Raw genomic sequence first — 24,776 nt, forward strand, 5'->3', positions numbered from 1 at the left:
CTTGACAAGGAGACAGACACCTGTTCCACTTTATGTATGTAGACATCCATCAATGAAGGCAGGGCAGTGTGATTCAGAAAGTCACAATAATATGTCATTGATAGCTGTCTTATCATTGGCTGCTAGGTTTAAGTTCAAACTACTTAAATTGAACTATTTTCACAATAATTTGGTTTAAAATTTGTGAATTGTTGGCTGAATTTTTTTTTAATTCTTGAAAGCTGAGATCATTGTATCTATTTTTTGAGATATCCACGTTACAATAGCATCCAGACCCGTGAATTATTGGTTACAACGAAACGCAGTGTATCGGCCCGGCATGGCCAGGTGAGTTAAGGCGTTCGACTCGTAATTTGAGGGTGGCGGGTTCGAATCCCCGTCGCACCAAACATGCTTGCCCTTTCAGCCGTGGGGGCGTTATAAAATACGGTCAATCACACTATTCGTTGGTAAAAGAGTAGCCCAAAAGTTGGTGGTGGGTGGTGATGACTAGCTGTCTTCCCTCTAGTCTTACACTGTTAAATTAGGGACGGCTAGCGCAGATAGCCCTCGTGTAGCTTTGCCCGAAAATTCCAAACAAATAAGCAATGTATCTCTTTGCACGATTACTTTCCACTGTCTCACCACAGGTTTAACATGAGAGCTGAAATTATAAATTATAAACTGTGACGAGTGACTTATTTGCTTTAATCAGCAAGGAGTTACTAGTACATACGAGAATCACTAACGTATAGTTCTAAACGTTCATTAAAGACCCAGTTGGAGGATTTAATAACACTTGTGTGGTTCAGTTCATAACTCATGTAAAAATTTGCATCCACCCAAAGCGTGGTTTATCTTCAATAGGCTAGTCAGAAATAAACACTGTCATTTTTAACACATCACTCATAGTGGACTTTAGCATAGATAGATGGTGTGGAATGTCTCTGGAACTTCTATTACCAGTATCATATCCAAAACCACTCCTCCGTCAAGGTCCACGACTCATTTTTTTTCTGACTTTAGCAGACTCTCTGTAACAACTTTTAACCCTTTATAAACATTAATGATTAGTTCTCTACCCTGCCCCCCAGTGGCTCAGCGGTATGTCTGCGGACTTACACGCTAAAATCCGGGTTTCGATACCCGTGGTGGGCAGAGCACAGATAGCCCATTGCGTAGCTTTGTGCTTAATTCAACAACAACAACAACAAGTTCTCTACCCGGATTTACATACAAAACCAACAGAGACGAGTTTGTTGGCCCGGCATGGCCTAGCGCGTAAGGCGTGCGACTCGTAATCCGAGGGTCGCGGGTTCGCGCCCGCGTCGCACTAAACATGCTCGCCCTCCCAACCGTGGGGGTGTATAATGTGACGGTCAATCCCACTATTCGAGTAGCCCAAGAGTTGGCGGTGGGTGGTGATGAGTCTTACACTGCTAAATTAGGGACGGCTAGCACAGATAGCCCTCGAGTAGCTTTGTGCGAAATTCCCAAACAAACAAACAAACAAACGAGTTTGTTATTAGCTAGGAAGTAATGTGCCACTACCTTTGATATGTTAGTACGTATGTATTTGTTGGAACTTTGTGAATTGTTGGAATGAAAATATTGTTGCACCTGGTTTTGACACAACTGTTAAGTCGTACAGTCCCAAGACGAGTGTTTCTTCGTGTTACGTTTATATAGATTCATGAAAAGTAGCAATGTAAATACGGTAACAGACTGAGAGCTTAGGTAACAGTCCTAAGATCTGCAGTAGATATATATCTCATGTTACTGGCGGCATTAGAAAGGGGCGGGTTTGTGTATCGTGTTTCTCTATTGAAATGCCCTCCTGTAGTGTTACTCATTCTGGAATGTTTTATTATTCCTTTCCACTTTATCTGATATAAGTCGGTTTAACATATTTCTATCGTTCGTGTCACTTGGGCCCGGTATGGCCAAGCGTGTTAAGGCGTTCGACTCGTAATCCGAAGGTCGCGGGTTTCGAATCCTGGTTGCACCAAACATGCTCGCTCTTTCAACGGTGGGTGTGTTATAAAAGATGGTCAATCCCACTATTCGTTGGTAAAATAGTAGCCCAAAAGTTGGCGGTGGGTGGTGATGACTAGCTGCCTTCCCTCTAGTCTTATACTACTAAATTAGGAACGGCTAGCGCAGATAGCCCTCGAGTAGCTTTGCGCGAAACGTTACGTATATTTTAACGTTAAGACAACGTTACGTATATTTTACAAACCCAGTTTATAAAACAATGCTTCATCTGGTTCTTATAACATTTATAAGAAACACGAGTACTTCCTTTTCAAAATATCAATAACGTACGTTACAGGAAGACTTAAATGATTACATAAATTTGTCAGCTAATTCAATAAATTATTTTCAACTGTGATTGCTCGTTTATGGGATTTTTCAATCAGAATAGACATGTAATGCTACTCGATGGCTATCTGCGCCTTACAGTCCTTAATTTTGAAATTTTAGACTGGAGAGGAAGCAGCACTTATCGTCAAACCTCGAGATGCTTGAATCAAATACCGTCTTTCTCCGAAAATAAGACAGGGCTTATATTAATTTTCACTCCAAAATATGACACTAGGGCTTATTTTCGGGGGATGTCTTATTTTGATATATTAAAAAAATGAAGTTACAAAGTAAAACTATTAAACTAACCATTTAAAATAAACTATTAACCTAACTGATTAATACTTAAACAAACTAATTAACTAACTATTAAACTAATTAATAAATTAATTTTTTTTATTTCTTTCCTCTTCCTGCCACTCTTAACTAGGGCTTATTTTAAGGGCAGGGCTTATATTAAAACTATCCCTAAAAATCACACTAGGTCTTATTTTATGGGTAGGTCTTATTATCGGAGAAACACGGTAGTGGGATTTGACCGATAACTCTTGTAACGCACCAAAGACGGAAAGCGTGGAGTGAAATTTTGAGGCAATGTGATGAGAGCCATGGACCCTCAAATTCACAGTGAGACATGTTAACCACTAGGCCAGATTCAGTCCATCGAAGTAAGGGATAGTTCCAGTTACCAAACAAAAGCAGAAAAAAACAACAAACGAATACAGGCAAACCAATCATGTGTGAAGAAATATTTACAAATTCATTTACGTCTTCGTCTGAACAACGACACCGCCATCAACACGAAAGTGTCTTTAGAACGTTCGGTTCGTTTGTTAACTGAAGATATATGCAATAGATTTGTTGAAACAAAAACAAAGAAAGAAAAACTATTGACACATTTGGGCTGTGTGTGATATTTTCAACACTAACATTAGAACGTGAAAGCTAAAATAACATTTTATGGAGGAAACGTGATCCGTGACAGTTACGTTACCACTTTATTGAGAAAGTGTGGTCCACGACAGCTGAAGTACCACTATATGGTAAGACTGTGGTACATGACAGATAAAGTACCACTATATGGAAGGACTGTGATCTTTTACAGCTAAAGTACTACTTTATTGAGAAAATGTGGTTTGTGACAGCTAAAGTATCCCTTTATGGAAGAACTGTGTTACCTGACAGATAAAATATCCCTTTGTGGAAGGAGTGTAGTCCTTGACGTATAAAGGACTAGACTCTGGAAGGATTGTGGTTCGTGACTGTAATAGTTGTTCACTTCTTTTGAATTTGTCATAAATACAGATGAGTAATGAGGCGGTGGACTAGTTCTACTATCAACATTGGCTCCATATGTGCTTGTGATATCCTAACCTGAAAATGTTTCTTCAATCAATCACTTTGAATATTTCAATGTTTTGTATCGACAACGCTCATGAGTGACTAGCTGTATATTCACACCTACGTTTTCGTTTGTTTATTTTTTGGATGATTTTATATTAAATTATAAAGAATTATCACGATTCAATGGGAAATATTAATAAAAATCAGTTAAGCACGAAACTGGCCGTTTTCAAACTCTTTTTGACTATTAATATTTTTGATACATTGATTTCATGTGTGCTGATAAAGCAACTGGAATTTCCAACCTGAAGGATGTCTTATGTTTGAATCAGATAAGCGACCTCGAGGACAGTCAAGTACAACCATTCTTAACTATGAATTATTGACGAGAAGGAAAATAGTCAACTAACACAAACCTCGCCACAAAAGCTATACCTGAATCCTTGAAAAAAAAAAAAAGGGGGGTAGATAACACTTTTATAAGTCTTCCTCTGGTACAGCGGTAAGTCTACGGATTTACAATCAGGGGTTCGCTTCCTCTTGGTGGACTCAGCAGATAGCCCGATGTGGCTTTGCTATAAGAAAACACTTTTATAAGGAATCTACAACTCAAAGTGCCGTTCGTGTTCAGCGGGATTACGTATCGATCCCTGGACCCTTTGATCCACGGTCCAATCTCTAGGTCTAGGACGACGCCCTGCCCGACTACACACACACAAAATTTTATGCAGGCATAAATTAGTTTTACGTTTATTTTAAATACTCTGTTTCAAATGTTTTATACGTGGGATAAATCATGCTGTCCCGGCATGGCCAGGTGGGTTAAGGCGTTCGACTCGTAATCAGAGGGTCGCGGGTTCGAATCCCAGTTGTATCAAACATGCTCGCCCTTTCAGCTGTGGAGGCGTTATAACGTTACGGTCAATCCCATTATTCGTTGTAAAAGAAATGGCTCAAGAGTTGGCGGTGGGTGGTGATGACAAGCTGCCTTCCCTCTAGTCTTACACTGCAAAATTAGGAACGGCTAGTGCAGATAGCCCTTGTGTAGCTTTGCGCGAAATTAACAAAAAACAACAACAACATGCTAACAGAATTATACAGTTTATGTCAATATTTATCACTCATATGTTATCGTATTATAGACCTTCATAAATACCACATCAATGTATTTAAGAATGTAAACCAAGATTAAATATAAGGGCATGAGTTTTAAGCCATCATATATTCGTGAGACACCAGATGCTAACCACACAGTCAGAGGTGTTGTTTTTTTTTGTCGGTTGAAGACATGTTTTATCTCTTTCCATACACTCAGTCGAAATCCGTTAATAAATATCCACCAACACAAAATACACAAAAACCTGTCTAAAATTATTTACTTTAATAACCCTAGACGTGATAACATGCTTCGATACCACCTGTTCATTGAGAAGGCGATATTTCGTCTTGTGGGCGCTGTTTTATGGCTCCGACTTCTTGGAGGTTTTATCTCTACATGGAACTTCCTTCAGGGCAATGTTTTACCCAGAATGACATCTTAAGAAACTGCGAATGATATGAGAAAGATATTGTAAATTACACTTTAAAATAGTATTCATGATGACGTCATTTGAAGTTTCACGACGCTGTTTATTTGATGTTCTGTTTTTAGGGCAAAATTTGAAAACGATCTTTTTGTGTTGTGCCTTTTACAGAAACTGAGTCCTGGAGTATATCGCTAAACCACCGAGAACGTGATATCCTTTCTAATTACATACCTAACAGCTTAAGTGTATATATATATATCCCTATTAGTCCCACCCTAGTAAAATGTAAGTCTACGGACTTGCAATGCTAAAATCAGGGGTTCGATTCCCTTCGATGGGCTCAGCATAGAGCCCTATGTGGCTTTGCTATAAGAAAACACACACTCTGCCCATTATCGAAAATAGCTGCAAGAAATGCAAAAACAAAAAAATCAAATAACTTTGTATATTTTTTAACTTTCAACTCATATCCAAAATTATAGTAGTTTGTTTAGAATGTTTTGTTTTGTTTTGTTTTTCAACTGGAAGCCAATAATTTAATGTGCCTTGAAAGTTAAAAAATATACAAAGTTGTTTGGTGTTACTTCAACACGTCAAACATTAAATAGGAATTTTATTAGTTTGTATAAATTTAATATCATGTAAATAAAAAGGTTATATAAAAAAAAACAGAATGAATTTATTCCATTCAGAAAGGATTTTTTATCATATTCCTAAAGCGTCCCCCAGTGGCACAGCGGCATGTCTGCAGAACCACACCGCGAAAAACCGGGTTTCGATATCCGTGGATGGTCAGAGCACACATAGCCCATTGTGGAGCTTTGTGCTTAATTTTAAACAAACAAACAATCTTCTTAAAATATGGAACTTATTTACAATTGGAAATCACATCATTAAACTATAGAACATATTGGGTACTCACAGTCACGTGATTAGCTATAGAACTAATTGGGTGCTGACAGTCACATGATTAAAATACAAAATTTATTGTACGCTGAAGTCAGTAGATGTTTTCTAGTGTGTTATATTTCTATCTTTTATTCTATAATAAAATATTTTACTTTAGTTTACACTTATTATACGAATGTAATATAAGAAAACATTTTATTTTTTGGACGCTTTAACCCTGTGATTAGTTAATATCGAACAAAAGAAACAGCTATCTTACATTCCCATGATCACGAGAACATTACTTATGCAAGTAAAGAGTGGTTGGAAAGCTAGTACAGTTACATGGAACAGTTTATAACGTATCGACAAGACATACTTTGGTATACGCTTGAGGAATGGACACGGGAATACATTGTTATTGTTAAGTGGTAACATTTGCCTGATGCTTTCGGTACGCTCCTAGCGTTGATTGAATGAACTATGATTCCTGACGCACATACATTTCGCCATCATGCATGTTAGACGGTTCGCCCTACCAGACTGTTCCACCTATCCATACTACCTTTATAATCATCGTTGCCTAGTGATCGTGTGTTAAAATACAGATCCAATTGGTCAGAGTTCAGTTCCATTCATGACACACACACACACACACACAAAACACGCAACTCTGAAAGTTTCGGTGTATTATAGGAGTGACGGTCAAATCCCACAATGTGATTAGAGTAGTTCAAGGCGCTATTGATTAGCTGCTTCCACCTAGTCTCCCAGGTAGCTTTTATGTAACTTCGTGTGAAATTCAAGACAGAAAGGATTATTCCAACACGACGCAGTTGGGACAACTGGGTTGTGGACACTATCTGATTGACACAATGTGACACAATAATGTCCTTCCTACGGTACATCTCTTCATCGTCACATCGTAGTTTGTATCTTTCGTCCTGTATCTAATTATGTTACTTCCCCTTCCCTGAGATGTTATATAGACACATCGTTTGTCTTACTTTATAAATAAATAAAATGAATTACGAACGTGTCTGTTTGATTGTATTACTGAAAAAATATTACCCGAAACGAATTTAATTTCTTAATATTTTTGTTTGTTATTAAACACAAAGCTATACCATGGGCTATTTGTTCTTCCTCCTCTCAGGTATGAAAACCGATTTGTTTTAGGGTTATAGGCCATCAGTGTTGTCGTTAGCCACAGGGGGTGATATCTTAGACCCTCGGTTAATGGATGATGAAACGAAGTTACAAATAACTGATGTTATTGGCGAGTTTGTTGATGCTATTTATTTTAAAGTGCTCTAATTCGTTTTTATCGGAGAGAGAATGAAATTATAAAGTGGTCTAATGTACTGAAGTGTCCATGGTGGTGTCAACTAATTAGGTACTGAAACTGTCGGTCTAAGAATGAGTTAATTTACTACCTAGCTACGACAAGAGCTGCTGAAGTTACAAAACCAACAAACTACCGTATTGCCCCTAATTAACGCCTCCTCCTGTAGCTCTATAAAGCTAGTCTTGTGTGGAACCAATAGTAAACAAAATTTACTACTTAATATGTCAAAAGCACGCTGTAGACATGCACGTTGTAGATTCGAATAGAATTTATTACTTAAACCATTTGAAGCTTCGTGCTGTCAGTTTTGGTTTGTTTTTACTGAACGCTCCTGGAGAAACTGTGAAACGAAAAGTTGGGTGTCTACTAAAATAAAAACAATATTTTAGTGTCATGAGGTCGTGTATTTCTGACATTAATATGTTTTCTATACACACAGTATGCACTACAAAAATTAAATAGTAATCAAACGTATAATCCATTTTTTTACCATAATTTTGATTTGAAAAGAAGATAAACAAACAAACACACAGACTCACTTATTGATATTGAATTCAACAAATTACACGTGAAAATAGAATCCGTAATACAATGATTATCCTCGTCCATGCAGTTTGTAACGCCCATCAGAATGTTAATTAGAGGTTTGTTTCTGAATTTCGCGCAAAGCTGCACGAGAGCTATATCTTCGCTAGCCGTCCCTAATTGTAGTGTAAGACTAGAGGGAAGGCAGTTAGTCATCACCAACTCTTGGGCTACTCTTTTACTAACGAATAGTGGGATTGAACCGTAACGTAATAACGCCCCCACGGCTGAAAGGGCGAGCATGTTTGATGCGACTGGGATTGGAACCCGCGACCGTCAGATTACGAGTCAAACGCCTTAATTTGTCTGGCCATGCCGGGCCACCTAATTAGAGGTAAAGCAATACGTACAGGTAACAGAAACAAAAATAAAAAAAATTGGAATTTGAAATCCAACTTTATCCAAAGGAAGAAATGAATATATATTTACTATACATAAAATAAGCTAAAGAAATTCTAACAAAAACTGTATTTGTATAAATATATGATTACCCCAATTAATGGAAGGATAGAAAGACACTCTCATGGTTTTTTGGGTTTTTTCTTGATGCTTTATAAAAGCCGAGAATGTGATAAAGGTTTTTGTTTGTTTGTTTGCTGTTAAGCGCATGGTAAAACAGTGGGCTCTTTTCGTCTTGCCCACCGCAGATATCGAAAATAGGTTTTAGCGTCGTAAGCCTGAGGCCTTTCCGCTGAGCCGCTGCTGACAAAATCAGGGTAAATGGCACAAAACATCTTTGTTTTTAGATAAACTAGTTTCGACGTCCTCTTGAGTCTCGCTTTGTCTTCTAGCAGGAAATCTTGTCAACACAAAGAAGTATAACAACACATACAATGTGTTGTTTATTTTTCCATATGGAAAATTCTGGATATCAACAAGAATATTCACAATAACGAAGTAAAAACGTTTCGTTTGAACTTCGCGCAAAGCTACACGAGTACTTTTCTAAGGTTTGGTTTGTTTTGAATTTCGCACAAAGCTACACGAGTACTTTTTTTTCTGAGGTTTGGTTTGGCTTGAATTTCGCACAAAGCTACACGAGGGCTATCTGTGTTAGCTGTCCCCAATTTAGCAGTATAAGACTAGAGGAAAGGCAACTAGTCATCACCACCCACCGCCAACTCTTTGGCTACTCTTTTTACCAATGAATAGTGGGATTGACGGTTATTTATAAAGCCTCCATGGCTGAATGGGAGAGCATGTTTGGTGTGACGGGGACTCGAACCTGCGACCCACAGATTGTGAGTCGAGCGTCCCCTAACCACCTGGCTATGCCGAACATATCAAAAGCAGGATCGTCGAAAATTGTTTAATTAAAAGGCTGTTTAAGCTTAAAAGCTTCCAAGGTCATTCAAGATCATTCGCCTAGACAGAAGACAGAATGACTCTGAAGAGGACGCATGAATGGCCCGAACCTAGTTTCTCTTATATTAAGACTTTTGACAGTTTCTTCCATTTATTGTTTTTTACTAAATTATAATTTGCGCCACGTTTTTTTATAAGTTAAACTAAGCTGGCATCATGGCGCCACCTTTCTTTCAGTAGCTTGAAAATCGCCCAAAGAACAATAAATAAAAACAATGAGTGAAATGCAGAAAATAACCACAATTCATGATAAATTTGTGGAATTACTTTCAGTCTGAAAAAGTTTGTTAATTTTCGAGAAAGGGTAGGACATTGTCTGTAGGTGTGTGTGGGGGATATCGGTAACCAGCTCAAAAGGTTTGATACTAAAGAAACTAGTTTCGCGTGCCCTCTACAGTTTCACTTTGTCACTAAGGAGCATCAGTAATTAAGCCTAAGGAGTTTATGTGTCTCGAAACAGCTTCATTAAAAACTCCATAATATGTTCAAAAGGGGAGTGCTGGATTGAAGTATCGTCTTGTCGTATTTTAATAACTCAGTTGGGCGTACATTTGGGAGCAGAAAAAACAGTTATTGGTACTGACTGATTAATTGATTTGGAATTAATCCCAAAACTACCCAATGGGCTATCTCTTGATGAGGAAAAACCCACTTGAAATGAAAATGTATATCAGAACGCCTGGTATGGGTATTAACACATAAGTGAGATACAAAGAGTTTTATTTATTTAGAATTAAGCACAAAACCACACAATGGACTATCTGTGCGCTGCCCACCACAGGTATTGAAGCCCGGTTTCTTGCGGTGTGAGTCCGCAGACATGCCATTGTGCCACTAGGAGGCACAATTACTGGTAATTATCACTTCGTTTCCAACAGTATGTCACCAAGAATGAAAATTAAAATGAAATTCAACACGGAATTTCTCGCCTCGTTATTGATTTGCCAATAAAAATATTAATTTGATACACAAATATAACTCAGATAATTTAAAAATGCAAGCGCACTTTTCCAATCTAAGCAATCTTAACTTCCCGTGACCATTGTAGATCGCAACATTGGAATGTATATCCACTTACATTTTGTTTGCTATAATACTTCTTCATTGAGAAATAAATTGGTTAGCTTGATTCGAATTTTCTAATACTTATAAGTTAAGAAATGTTTTAAATTCACGCTTTCTACATGATGCTTGTAAAACGTGAATTTTTAAAAAAATTCTCTCTCTTTCTTTTTCCTTTACAAACTCCAATATATCATCCAAATCAGAAGTGGGGAGAAAACAAATATTTCTGATTGATCCGGCATGGCCAGGTGGTTAAGGCACTAAACTCGTAATCTGAAGATCGCGGGTTCGAATCACCATCGCACTAAACATGCTTGCCCTTTCAGCCGTGAGGGCGTTGTTATGTACGGTTCAATCCTACTATTCGTTGGTAAAAGAGTAGCCCAAGCGTTGGCGGTGAGTGGTGACGACTAGCTGCCTTCCCTCTAGTCTTACACTGCTAAATTAGGGACGACTAGCGAAGATAGCCCTCGTGTAGCTTTGCACCAAATTCAAAACAAACTAAGTAGCTCCTCCTATTTAAACACGTGTTGTACGTGTATTGTTCCTGTCTATTTCTGATTTCCTATTCAAAGACGTTACACGTGTATTTTTGCTGTCTATATCTAATTTCCTATTTAAAAACATGTTGTACATGTATTGTTCCTGTCTATATATGCTTTCCTATTCAAACACGTTGCACGTATATTGTTCCTGTCTATGTCTGATTTCCTATTCAAACACGTTGCACGTGTATTTTTGCTGTCTATATCTGACTTCCTATTTAAATACATATTGCACATGTATGGCTCCTGTCTGTTTCTGTCTTCCTATTGAATAGTAAATATCTAAATGGTAATATTGGTTAAAAACATCACAAAACAGTAGTACGCAAGTCATATGATCTAAACTTACACAGGCTAAACATATACATTTACATAGATTAAATATGTGTACTTAAACAGGCTAAAAATAAACGTCTGTAAAGGCTAAATACGTCGTACACTGTACCAAGGTTAAATGTATGCTGTGATAAAGTTTAAAAATATGCACTGTACACTGGTTGAGTGTATATATTTGCACGATTAAATATGTACATTTGCACGAGATAAATATATATATATATATATACACACACACTTACATGTGCTGAATATATACACAGTTAAACCGCTTACATATATACACTGACACGGTTTAAATATATACACTCAGACGTGCTGAAGCCGCTTACAAATATACACTTTCACGGTCACGGTTTAAATATACAAGAAGGTTCATACTTTTTACTCACTTAATAAAAGTAGGTAAGGTATGTTTGGGGTTCAAAACCTTCACATTCTCTGTCATGGCGAGTATCAAGTAATCGTAATAATGTTTCTAGATTTGTCTATTTAGTCCAAAAGTTATTTTTTTTTGGAAAATGAGTTCTCCTATTTCGCAAATAGAAAGATTGTTTTTAATTACCCGTGGCGCCAGTGCATTAGACCCATGTGTGACGTATTAAAGACATCATATCTGCATCCTGGGTATAGAGAAAAACAAAGTTCTCCTTAATGGGAAACGGAGACCAAACAGGAAAATTGTGACCCTTATTGCAAATATACATGCGCACAGGATACAAATTTTGCGAAGTTCGGGATTGCACACTGCGTAATATTTTTTTTTTTCAGTGTCATATAAGCAATAGATCCATTAGAACATGATAAAGTATACACAGGTTATAATTGAATATATATGTTGACGCAAACTAAAAACGTACGTTGTACCTATATTCAGCGGTTTGTGCTATTTTCATATTTTTGAATCTCACGTTTCGTTGAAATTATAGATACATGTTTTCATGATGGTAACCAATTAAGAATACTCGTTAATTTTTCGCAAAATACAGTAGGAATAAAGCATTATACACTATTTCTTCCTCTTTTTGTTAACCTGAAGGTGACCTACGAAAGTCGAAACGTTGTTCTCTATTATATTTCAATAAAAGTTTTAATTTCCAGCCTTCTTGAGATACATTTTTAATTTTTTCTCTCTTCTCTTTCCTCGTTAAATGTTCATGATAGGTGTTGTCCTGGCTATAAGTGTAAGACATATAAGATGCTATGAGAGCGCCGCCTATCGGTTTTGTTCTGTAAAGTGTAAATCTTGAATAATGATCACCTAAACGTGATAAAGTGAAGTAAAAGTCTTATTCGTAAGAAATATCCAGTATAAACTCATATCATTTTACTGGAACTTGTACGATTTGTTTCTTCATGTCAATAGTTTGTGAATGGAAGCATTTGTTTGTCATAAGTGCTGAGATATTAGTATAAAAAGTACAGTGTTTGGTTCTGACGTGACGACTGGACATAATTAAAAGTATAAAATGTATCACGATGGTTGAAAGGATAATAAAGCTTCAAATGTTAATTAAGATGACCCCCCTCCCAACTATAAACGAGTATTTCCGTTTAGATATTTATTTAAATCGAAGCTTATATGAAACACAACCTGTAACACTTGCATTCTTTATATAACCGTTAAAATAAATGAAAAAAATCATCATAGTCGCAGGTTAAGCCTAGAAGAATACCATTATCAACCTACTAAGCCTAGTAATAGTATGAAACGTTTAAATAATTTTAGTCGCTTTACTAATTTGTTTTAAAATGTATTTATGGTTTCTTTGAAATTAAGCACAAACCTACACATTGGGATATCTGTGCTCTGCCAATGACAGACGTTCAAGCCCGGTTTCTAGCGTTGTTATTTTACAGACATACCGTTGTACCACTAGGAGACTATATTTATTAAAACTTATCTGAAATATCTACTTGATCAAAGACAACTTGTCAAAAGAACCCTATAACCCACCAGCCATGATAAAGAATTGACTGTCACTCTTATAACGCATCAGCCCCTCTAGTGAATGAGGAATATCTTGTGGTACTACAAGGGTTCGAACTTGGCTCAACAGTTTCTTAATAATATATATATACCACAGGAGGAACGAGATTTGTATTTAAGCTTACATTTTGATATAATTTATTACATGACTGACTTTGTTAAGTTTATGTACACAAAGGTTCCCATTCATGATCTAATTACATAAACTTGTATGTGTTTTTATTATATTTATATTAACACAGAAAGTTTTAAATGACAAACTGAATGTCTCGACCTGGTCTGCAGCCATAACGTAATGAATAAAACTATATTTTATTATCGAATGTTGTATAACTTCTTGTATCATTCTCACTTGACATGAAAACGCATAAAACTAAAAAAACGTAAAATCCATTAAGTGAGAAAACCTACAAAACGTAAAATGCATTAAATGCAAAAAAATTATAAAACGTAAAACCCACTAGATATATTTATATACATTTTTCAAGCGTTTTATAAATAATAGTTTTTGTCGTAGTTAAAAAAACAACAACATCAAAAATGCTAGGGTTAGGTTGTGGCACTTTAAGTAAGTCATAAACGTTTTATTTAGTATACTTGTTACAAAACGCAACCCAAAACAAAGAACACCTCTCATTTTTAAGTGTCTGTATAAAGTAGTTACGTAGAAAGGGTTACGTGAGACGATGAGGGATGAACTTTTCACGAAAAGGAAATTAATTTTTATAAAGGATGTCACAAAAAAAAAATTCACCAAGATGATAGGAAATGAGAACTTTTTTTTCAAGTTCACTGTTTATTTTATAACTCTAAAAATGGCTTCATAAATCTGGACTTGTTACTTAAAACATGCAATTATTACGCGAGCCAGACTTATTTAACAGAATGCGCTGTTAAAGGAAGAGATTTATAATTTTTATTATTTTTAGAATTATTATTTTTTTCACGAAAGTGCTAAATGGCTCATACGTTAAGATTAAAAGCCACAACAAAATTAATATAAACGTCACGATTTCACGAAAGATTTTGTGTTTTTAACAATTAAGAAATTGCGATTCATTGCCATGAAAACTAATAATATCTTATAATACCAATAGGACTTATGATATTTGGTAGGTTTACTATTAACTTTGATTATGTTGTGAATTTTGCGCAAAGCTACTCGAGAGCTATCTGCGCTAGTCGTCCCTAATTTAGCAGTGTGAGACTAGAGGGAAGGCAGCTAGTCACCACCGCCCCCGCCAACTCTTGGGCTACTCTTTTACCAACGAATAGTGGGATTGACTGTTGCATTATAACACCTCCACGGCTGAAAGTGCGAGCATGTTTGGTGCGACTGGGATTCGAACCCGCGACTCTCGGATTACGAGTCGAGTGCCCTAACCACTTTGCCATATGATTCGAACCCGCGACCCTCGGATTACGAGTCGAGTGCTTTAACCACCTGGCCAGGCCGGGCCTTATTAACTTTGAATGAAAATTATTGGCAATTTTTGTTTGTTTTTAATTTTGTAAGACATTAGTTATAGGAATTTAAAATTGTTATAGAAATACTATTTCCATTACTGGAATTTAACTAGTCTAGTGAAGAGAGATTTTTTGTTCGCTTTTATTATCACTTCTGTTCATGAGTATAAGTTTTATGCCAATAAAAAAAATCACCATTTGTTACTGCCGGAATCGCTATATTCTGCAGCTATGTGAACTGTTATTATAGTTTGCAGTTAATTTACCAATGAGCTTAACTGTACAAAACCTACATGATATTAGTATTAGTGGTGTCTTATTTTTAGGTAAGTGTAATTCTAAGCAAAATTCAGATAATGCTTTCATTTCACGCAAGATTTTGATCGGCTGTATCACGTATGTGATTTTTATGTTTTGTTGTTTTTGTTTTGTTTTTTACGAACCATAAACATTGTGGCCAAAATGTCTAGATTATGTTTCTATTTTCGTTTGAAAATAATATAATATCGACCACGAAACATCATCATTTGTGACAACAATACTGTCTACGTAGGATCATTTGTAACAGTAATCCTAACTACGGAATGTTGATTAGCTATTGGTTGAAAGGAAAAAAAAATATTAGTTTCTTTAAAAGAATTTCAAACTTTCGAGAAAATGCCGTAGTTGATGTTAATAATAAAACTGATTTGTTTTGAATTTTGTGCAAAACTACACAAGGTCTATCTGCACTAGTCGTGTAACACTACTTTAGCTGTGTTAGGCTATAGGGAAAGCAGCTAGTTATCACTACCCACTGCCAACTCTTAGGCTAGTCCTTTACGACCGAACAGTGGGATTGATCGTTACATTATAACGCTCCCACGGCTTAAATGGCGAGCATGTTTGGTGTGACGGGAATTTGAACCTTCGACTCACAGATTACGAGTCGAGCGCCTTAACCGGGCCAGCAGTATTGAATTTACGTCAATATTTATGTCATTCTTACGGTTAACAAAGCTCGAAATATTGCATTCCTGAGAAAATTAACTTTGCTTGAGGAATTTTATCTTTTTAGTTGGCTTTTGATCGAGCATGCATGGTCCATCAGTATTCCTTTAGTTATGACCAATGAAAGTGAACATATTGTATGGATTACATAAAAATCAATACATGAGTAAATGGACTTAACGTGAAGGAATGCTATTTTCTGACACTTTCCTTCAAGCGAACTTAATTTTATTCCATAATTTCTATTCTTGGTTATTAGTTTCGTTTTGAGTTTACTTACTGGTTAAGTATTATGAAACACCATAGTAGTTCATAATATGGTTCGCCCAGGAATTTCAGAAAAATCTTAATGGAACACACGAGCAAAAACCATCTTCAGGAGCAGACTTGTTATTGAAGCAATACTCAAGGCACTATAACTAAATGGCTAAGCTTGCTAAAACATTAATAATAGCAAAAAAAAAGATGATTTTTTCCGATTGTTACTAAAAATTCATATTTCATCCATTTGTTCTTCGTGTTATTCTTGTCTCACAGGCCTAAAAAAGAAACAGCTATAACAATAAATATATTATTCAAACTTAGGCAAATCTACTAAAAAGAATTTCTGCGCATATTATAGAACTATTTTTTATGTTGATTTTTGAAAGAGAAGAAGAAATTTTGTTTGTTTTTTCATCGCTGCAAGTTTCTCTTCGTAGCCATTTAATCAACGAAACCTATAATACAAACTGCAAGGTATACTGCACCAAAATCTATGCACAGCTGCTAAACAAACTCCTACGAAGGTTGTATAGCTATTTTTAAGTTTATTTTTGAAAGTTCTTCTTCGCTACCAACATAAGTTCGTCGAAGCCATTCAAGCATCGCAAACGTGTAAATGCCATTTAAACAGTGTTGTATTACTCAGAAACGCTTCGTTTTAAATTAGTTGGAAATGCTTCATTTTTATTAGAATAAACAAAGTGTGTATTTATGACAATATCTTCAGCCTTATAATTGCCCCCAAGTGGTACAGCGGCATGTTTGTGGACTTACAGCGCTAGAAACTGGTTTTTAATACCAGTGATGGGCATAGCACAGATAGCTCATTGCGTAGTTTTGTGCTTAGTTACAAATAAACAGATCTTATTGTTAATTATTGTAGTTTTACAAACCAATATAAAAAACTGCTCCTAATATTCACTGAAACCTTGACAATAGTTATGAATGCGCTATTGAGTACCTAATAGAGTAGTTTTAACATTAGTTCAGTCGCCTTTATTTTTCGCTCTTAAGAAGCTTTAGAAAGTTGTCCACTTTCTGCTAATTGTAAAATCCGATGTTTTACTAATGTGCATTTGTTAAAAAATAATGTGTGCAGCTTATAGCGCATTAATTGGAAACTGATATATTAAGATTAATAATTTCTTGAGTTCACTGTTGTACTTGGTATCTACTTGTTTTGGTTACGTTACTGGAATCGGCTATTCCAGTGATTTTTTTAACAGTAGATAATTATCATAGTAGATTTCTCTATTGTTGTAAGAGACATTTTATTCTACTGATTTTCGTACTTTACTGAAATTTTGAACGCATATTTTAGTATTATTTTATTACTTTTGTTAATATTTTCGTTTTATAAACCTAAAGCAAATATCGGCTGGATATTTTGCAACAAACCCTAAACAGATATATTGTATGAAACGTTGAGAATGTTCATGACCTACCTAGAAAGATGATTATTTTTCATTGAAAGTTAATTTACCTGTCTAAAATACATAACACATACAGTGTTGTTGTAGGTGACTTTCTTTGTACTCGAAGCTTGTTAAATGCATGCTTACACGAAACTTCAGGCACAGGATCACCTGGCTCACTAAATAATGGTTTGGTGAGAGAAAAAAAAACCAGTGCAGCAGTCAACTTGAAAAACACGTAACAACCGACTAATTGCATGTGCACCTGTGTAACTTATAATTCATTTCCTATTAATGGAATTAATAACTTGAGAAACAAGTTAATTAAAAAATAATTAATTTAGAAAGGTACAAAAGAGTTGAATGAAAATGTAAGGTTTATATTTTCAAGCCTACAAATAGGGGCTCTAAAAGAAATAAACAAATTAGTCTGTAAATAGTGTTTACCGTATTTTTTCAAGCTAAAAATCCTTATGTTGACTCCACTAAATTTGATAAGTGTTATAAACAGACAGATCATTCAACTGTGTACTTGAGAATGATCGCACCAGTGATCGAAACGTTGTTGCTGTTCTAAGAAAACAAATTCTGTAAATGTTATAAACTGTAATATAATATTGTTACGGTTAGTTTTATAATTTAGATGTTGAGATCACTAACATTATTGAATGGAAATATTTTTAAACCATTGTTATCTCTAATTTTATAAATCTGACAGTTGAAGTTAACAACAAAAGAGAATAGAAATATTTGTAAGTTACAGTTACGATTAGTTAGAATTTAAACGCCGAAACGTTAGGAATTAATAGGCCTACGATTAGTTATAAAAAATATGTTAACTGCAGCTGTTTTATTTTTGTATTCCTATTAATTTGTCCACTTGAGATTCAAAATACAAGGCGTAAAGTGCCATCTTCAGAGCTGGTTTTTTTGCTTCAACAATAAAGGAAAAACAGCTTTGGTTAACACAAACCCCAGGCAAACCTAGTTACAACTAGTTTGATAAAATAAAAAAACAACAAAAGTATGGTATTCCGTTGATAATCTATAGTGTGGCGGACATATGTACATAGGTAAACAGTTGGATTGCAAAACATATATTCTATTTTTACTCAATTTGATGTGAGGAAGTTGCATTTTATTCACAAAACAAATCTAGTTCGTTTTCCACTATATCCAATAACCTCGATTCTTTGAAACGTCAATTGTTATATTGATGAGTGTATATTACACATGTCTTTAACACTGAGAGGATTGGAGTAAGCTGTCTCAGGCTACAAGTGGGGATTTATTTTTATCGTAAGAAGTTTGTTGGTCGAACAAATTGCTAACATGATGGAAGAGTATACTCCAAGTAAGATTCTAGTGCGTATTTTATAATCGTGTTCCAGACGATTGAGGATTCAAACATAAATCTCCCTCTGCGTCTTTCAGAACACTAAATATCTGTCCTAAGTTTTCTCTTCTTCAGGGAAAACCACATTCATATGTAAAATGAGAATGGTCTTAGCAGTTCAACATTAGAGTGATGTCTTAGTGTTACAAGTCTAACTACTGTTACTTTCTACTAGCTCGTGTCCACTCTAAGGTTTAATCAGTGCTACTGTGTATGTCCGGATAAAATAAGCTAATGAAGTCTTTTTTCTCAGTATATGAAAGCTTAAAATGCTAAAGTTATTTCTGATATATAATTATGCGTATTTATTTCTTATGTGCTTTATATTTCTCATTGATCAAATTCCCTATCGATAAACCCTGTTCATTTCTCAACATAATATTAATTTCCATTTTATCACCTTACACTAACAATTTCACTGTTTTCTGTCCTTCTTCATTTATCTTATGATAGATTAATTAAATTAAATTGAACAATATGCCATGAAATACACTTCTTCTGTTAAATCTGTTTACCAATAGGTGTCATACCTTCTCTCTTGTCTGTAATTAATCCATATTTAGTTAGTAATGTTTCAGTCAGGTTCATCAACCATTGTCAGTGATGTTCATGTTAACCTACTGCTGTTCAAAGAGTACTTATTGTTTACAGGAGTTCTTTATCCTTAGGAGGTGACTTTACCTTCTGTAATTTTACTAAATCGCTGTTATCCGTATGGTGTTACTTTATCATATATAATTTCATATAATCACTATTATCCCTATAATGTTACGTTATTTTCTGTAATTTTACCTAATCACTGTTATCCCTACGATGTTTATTTATCTTCTATAATTTTACCTAATCACTGATATTACTATTATATTACATTACCTTTTGTAATTTTATCTAATCACTGTTATCTCTGTGATATTACATTATTTATCGTTTATAATTTTACCTAATCAATGTTATCCCTATGATGTTATTTTACCTTCTATAGTTTTACCCAACCACTGCCCTATGATGCTACTTTATCGTTTATAATTTTACCTAATCAATGTTATCCCTATGATGTTATTTTACCTTCTATAATTTTTATCTAACCACTGTTATCTCTATGATATTACTTTATCTTCTATAATTTTACCTAATTACTGTTATCCCTATGATGTTACTTTATGTTCTGTAATTTTATCAAATCATTGTTATCCCTGTGATGTTACTTTACCTTCTATAATTTTTACCTAATCAATGTTATCCATATGATGTTACTTTGCCTTTCTTTTTTTACCTAACCACTGTTATCCCTATGATGTTACTTTTTTTCTTTTTTTACCTTACCACTGTTATCCCTATGATGTTACTTTTTCTTCCGTAATTTTACCAAATCACTGTTATCCCTAAGATATTACTTTACCTTCTATAATTTTAACTAATCAATGTTATCCCTATGATGTTACTTTACCTTCTGTAATTTTAACTAATCACTGTTATCCTTATGTTGTTACTTTTTCTTCTGTAATTTTACCAAATCGCTGTTATCCCTAAGATATTACTTTACCTTCTATGATTTTATCTTATCACTGTTATCCCTATGATGTTACTTTATCGTTTATAAATTTACCAAATCACTGTTATCCCTATGATGTTACTTTATCTTCTATAATTTTACCTAATCACTGTTATCCATATGATGTTACTTTACCATCTGTAATTTTACCGAATCACTGTTATCTCTATGTTGTTATTTTATCTTCTATGATTTTACCTAATCACTGTTATTCCTATGAAATTACTTTACCTTTTCTAATTTTACCTAATCACTGTTATCCCTGTGATGTTACTTCATGTTCTATAATTTTACTTAATCACTGTTATCCCTATGATGTTACTTCATGTTCTATAATTTTACTTAATCACTGTTATCCCTATGATATTACTTCATGTTCTATAATTTTACCTAGTCACTGGTTTCCCCATGATGTTACTTCTTCATATTCTATAATTTTTTACCTCATCTCTGTTATCCCTATGATGTTACTTCATGTTTTATAATTTTACCTACCCAGTGTGGTAATTCACAGATCACCTTATAATGCTATCCTATCTTTTAATATTAATTTACCTTTGCCAATTCTTACTTTCGTTTAACATTTGCCAGTATTATTATCACTCTGCTTACTTATTCGAGAATTTGAGTTTGTCTCAGGAGTAAACTTGTTGGCTTATAATGTTAAAATTTCAAGGTTCAGCCCTTTGTTTGAAAGCTTTGCATTTAACATCAAACAAACTTTTCGAAATATATTTTGTATCTGTGATAGTAAACTTATCTTTGTGACGTTGTATTGTATATATACCACACAACATTAAGGCAAACAAATCTATATTACCTACGTTTTATAATATAACTTAACTCTGACCAGACTATGAAGCAAAACGAACTTGTGCACCATATTATATACAAAAACTAACCTGAGATTGGCATATTATACACACAGAAAAATTGTTTAACTTTGATATTAATAATGCGCAAAATTTAAGGATTACTAATGCCTTGATTTCTTTCTTTCACAATTTTGGCATTCCTCGGTTAGTACAGCTAACGTGTAAGTTTGGTTGGTTTTGAATTTCGCGCAAAGCCACACGAGGTCTATCTGTACTAGCCGTCCCTAATTTAGCAGTGTAAGACTAGAAGGAAGGCAGCTAGTCATCACCACCCACCGCCAACTCTTGGGCTACTCTTCAACGAATAGTGGGATTGACCGTTACATTATAACACCTTCACGGCTGAAAGGGTGAGCTTGTTTGGTGTGACGGGATTCGAACCACGACCCTCGGATTACAAGTCTAGTTCCTCAACCATCTGGTCATGCCGAGCCGACGTACAAATTAACTAAATTTATAGTTCTAAGCACCTGAACCAAAATGTTAGAAAATTAAGTGTCTGCTTCAGAAAAAGAATTTTAATGGTGGCTAAAAGTAGAGTTCATATTGGTGTGTGTTGTTAAATGTTACTAAATAATAGAACATATTTTATGGTTACTTTATCAAGATGTGTGGTTACCTGTTACCAAGTAACAGAACATATTTTATGGTTACTTTATCAAGATGTTTGGTTAGCTGTTACCAAATAATAAAACAGAATTTATGGTTACGTTATCTAGATGTGTGGTTAAATGTTACCAAATAATGTAACATTTTATTATTACTTTATCATAACATATGTGGTTAAGTTACCAAATAATGAAACAAAGTAGATAGTGAAGAGTTGTGGGTTTTTCTCTTTAAACATTAATTGTATAATTATACATTATGAGTAATAAACCTAATCTGAAATATAAAATATATTCTAATTAAACTCGTATCAACATTTATTCCAGCTCACGTATAATACTGTAACAACTACTTTAGGCTACGCCCGTCCCTAGATCAATAATAAGTCTACACGTATAAAGAGTTATGTTATCAAAGTACACTGTTTGTCTACAGTCTTATAAAACAATTTAGAATCTCCCTTTACAGAAATCTAAATATGAATGGTTTACTGTTCTGGACCCGCTGATTGGTCATTGGTGAGTTCGGGGATTTATAACGCTAAAATGAGATGTTCGGCACCCTCCGTGGACACGACATAAAAATTGCGCTAAGTATCATTGCAGTGAAAAGAAAAACGCATGCGCATTCGTACAAGAACGTGTTTGTATTTTGCTTTCAAAATATGTCTGTTTTATAATTAACCTTTTAAAAAAATAAATAAATAAAGATACCTTCTCGATTTTAAATTTAAAAAAAACTTAGCTTGAACTTGAATACTCTATTTTTTCTCCTAATTACATGCTTATTGGGCGTTAGTTTTTAATATTTCTTTCTCTTACTTTATGACTAAACAGCATAAAAAGAACGGTTCTTTCTATTCTTATCAGTACCTAAACGTTCTTCGTCACAGTTTTATTTTAGGCTCAGCTGTACGCCACGCATATAAAGAATTATGAAAGGTACGAAAATTATTTTTCAGCTTTCTCATCTTATTATAAAAGAAACGAAAAAAAAATGGATGCATAATAAATCACTAAGATACGTTAGTAGTCAGTTTATTTACTTATTTTCTGATATAATTTTTTTCTCTCTCTACGACATACGCTCGCCGTTTTCAGACGTTGTCTATTCTGATTGAGTTTTTGCACGTGTCGTGGGAGTTGGTTCAGAAGTCTCTTTCTATACGCTTTGTTGTATGTAACATACACTGACTTTAAAAGCTAAATAAAATTGACAAATTACCAAGGGAAGTTCTTTTAAGACCATTAATGATTTGAAACATCTGAAAAGAGGACTGCTATTTGAGGAGGATAGGTCATTCGGGTCTTCATTAGTAGAAACGAGGACCAGTTCTCTAACTGCTGGTTTTATGTATATTTTAGGACTCCATTATTATTCTGATTAAATCCAGTATAACTTCACACGTCTTATCCTCGCAAGTTTAGTCAAGGTGTTGTTAATTATTTTAGGGTTTATTGGGTTGTCTCAGTGTTGTTATGAAAAATCGAAGATAGATTACGAAGAATTAATTCACAAGTGCTCGAGGGCTATCTGCGCTAGCCGTCCATAATTTAGCAGTGTAAGACTAAAGGGAAGGCAGCTAGTCATCATCCCCCACCGCCAACTCTTAGGCTACTCTTTTACCAACGAAAAGTGGGATTGACCGTAACATTATAACGCCCCCACGGCTGAAAGGGCGAGCATGTTTGGTGTGACGGGGATTCGAGCCCGCGACCCTCGGATTACGAGTCGAACATATTAAGCCTTAGCACGCTTGGCCGTGCCAGGCCAAGATTGTTGACCATTTTGACTTGCTATAATATATTTCTTTTTACTACCGAAACTAAAATCCAAGGTTAAATTTCCCAAGGGGGCGTTTGTCGTTGTTTTTTTTTTATTTTAATTTAGCGCAAATCTACACGAGAGCTATCTGCGCTAGATATCCCGAACTTAGTTGTTTAAGACTAGAGGGAAGGCAGCTAGTCATCACCACCCACTGCCAATTCTTGGGCTAGCCTTTTACCAAGGAATAGTGGGATTGATCGTCACATTATAACGCCTCCATGGCTGAAAGGGCGAGCATGTTTGGTATGACGGGGATTCGAACCCGCGAGGTGGGCATAGCAGATATCCTAATGTGTAGCTGACAAGTAGCGCCAGTAGTTTGTTGTGATGCGTAGTGTTACGGGCTCGTAACTGCTTAGAAAAGCCAGAGGATTGAGTGAACAGTGTTTTGTTTTATTTAGAAGAACTATATTAACCTGGAGATCACAGATAACATATTATATAACTTTGCGCTTAATAACAAACATGCAGTTAACATTGAGCCGTGACCTAGTAGCTAGTATATCAGGCTGTGAATCCAAAAGTTTATGGTTCGTGTCTCAAAGCGGTAAACTAAAGTTGCCCCTTTGTGCGAATGTCTGAAACAAACAAGGAAACTATTAATAGTAGAACGTTTTTACTGGCTTGTAATTTAGAAAGTTTTCTTAAAATTAGTTCATAAATAAAATCCTAACGTCCTTTTTTAGCACATCTATTATCTTGACGGGTTTTTACGGAAATCATCACGTCGAGAACGTAAGGTCAGCAAGTCATACATATCTCTCAGCTCCTCGATTTGTGACAAAGAACGTGAGAGAAAGCGCCATCTTTCGGCCTATTGTATTTTTACCAAAGCTTTCATCATGTTGAGCTGGATTGTGTAATACAACGTTCACGAAATGGGTGTATCCAATTACCACAGATGGCGTGTTTTAATAAACCTCTGTTTGTGTAGCCTATCAGAAGTCATCATTACGGTGAAGCTAGTGAAAGGGGACAAAACTCCTGGACACTCTGAACAACAGACCGACACCAGTTCATGAATTACGTTGCATGTTAAAAGAATG

At 35.2% G+C, this 24,776-nt stretch overlaps 1 pseudogene across 1 annotated transcript in view; it reads right to left on the reverse strand.

Moving 5' to 3' along the window:
- LOC143235585 (FMRFamide receptor pseudogene) overlaps positions 1 to 24,776 on the reverse strand; it is a 98,132-nt pseudogene that overhangs the window by 48,666 nt on the left and 24,690 nt on the right. The gene's annotated exons all lie outside the window — the stretch shown is intronic.

The sequence above is a fragment of the Tachypleus tridentatus genome, chromosome 2, assembly GCF_004210375.1.
Source record: "Tachypleus tridentatus isolate NWPU-2018 chromosome 2, ASM421037v1, whole genome shotgun sequence".
Lineage (NCBI taxonomy): Eukaryota > Metazoa > Arthropoda > Merostomata > Xiphosura > Limulidae > Tachypleus > Tachypleus tridentatus.